Below are 1,672 nucleotides of genomic sequence, written 5' to 3' on the forward strand. Positions count from 1 at the left end.
GTACCTTGAATGCAAATAATTGGCAATGGGAAAGCTTGGGCTACAATATCAAGACTTTTTGGGCATATTCTTCTGTTTTCAATGAATTTTACTTTATTTGGCTCCCCTGAACAATTTAAAAATCCAAAAAACGCCATCTTAAAAAAATTATAACTCCAATAGTTTTTAAGCTACGGCAATGAGAGACATACCATTCGGTTTGTAAAAATAATACCTAGCGACTCTGGAAGCCTTTTCTTTAATATGTGCATGGTTTGACTTATATATGGGAGGGGAAGGGAGGTGGGGGGGGTAAAAATGTGAAAAAATGGGAAGAACGCAAAAAAAACTATGAAGAAAATAAAAAATCGGGGCTCTACAGTCGCTAGATATTGTTGTTACAAATTGAATGATATGTGTCTCGACATTGTAGCATAAGATTTGCAAAAGTTATAAACTTTTTTAGAGTACCACTTATTTGCCGTTTTCTATTAATTCCATGTTTTCTTTCATTTTTTTTTAATTTACATGAACAAAAAGGTCTTAGATTTCTGTTTAAATATGTGTACCAAGTTTCAAAACGATCCGTCTGTACACAAAAAAGTTTTGTTGGAGGGTAGCCGGTCCCCAAGTAAAATCTAAAGGCTTTATCTATAAATGTAGTGGTAGCGGCAAAACCTCGTATCGCTACTTAAATATGTAGCGGGCGCTACCACTACCGCTACTGAAAATGTAGCGGCCACTAGTAGCGGCCGCTACATGTAGCGCGCTACTGCCCACCTCTGCAAATATATCCTTATCAATGAAATAATATAAAAACAGCAAAAATATTTTGAAACTGCTGGTACATCCTATCCAGGTTTCATCAACATGCAAGAATATGCATCATTCAACACACTCAGCAGGAACACACAATACCATGAAGCAGGGCTGAACAAATAGACGGAGTAAACTTTCAGCAAAACAAAATGGCATGGGTATAATTGGGGAGTCATTTGTTTAGAAATAAGAGTGGCTCAGATGTAATATTTTAGCTTAGGAACAAAAAATAAAGTCAACAGGTCTGTTACTTAAATTGATCCATGCAGTTCTGGCATGGACCAGACACATTTGGCAGGTGTTTTGCACTGGACAAACACAAACTCTATATGCTGTGACTGTAGTGTGACATGCTGACATCAGAGTACCTATGTATATGAATATTTTGGCAAGTGATTATCATGGTGTGTAATCATTGCATGCAAATATAGTTAGTATACTAGTCTTTCTCATCTTTATATATTGCATCTTTTCAAGTTTCCCATTATATAAGCCTTGAGCATTTTCACCTTTTAACAAATTTTGACCTTAAATTCAAGTACATGTCTCATTACAAGTTCAATCACAAATAATTGATTGCTCAACATTGCAAGGATTGGTATCAGCCTTCCATTTCATCAGTATCTATCACTAGCTCTAATTACACTGCTTACTAAGTTTGTACCAATCATTTGTTATCAGCCAAATTGATTAATTGTGATCTATGGAGAAGCAGGGCTGGAAAAGTCCTATTTTTGTCTGAAATATCACGGCTCTAATATCATATTATTTCATTAGGTATGAAATCTCGCGGCTCGAATGTCATAAATTTTTGTTTAATTGAAAAATTGCGGTTTGCACTTCACAAACATGTCACTTCATAAAATTTTCAACT

This window comes from Hyalella azteca, unplaced genomic scaffold, assembly GCF_000764305.2.
Source record: "Hyalella azteca isolate HAZT.00-mixed unplaced genomic scaffold, Hazt_2.0.2 contig4197, whole genome shotgun sequence".
In the NCBI taxonomy this organism is placed as follows: Eukaryota; Metazoa; Arthropoda; class Malacostraca; order Amphipoda; family Hyalellidae; genus Hyalella; species Hyalella azteca.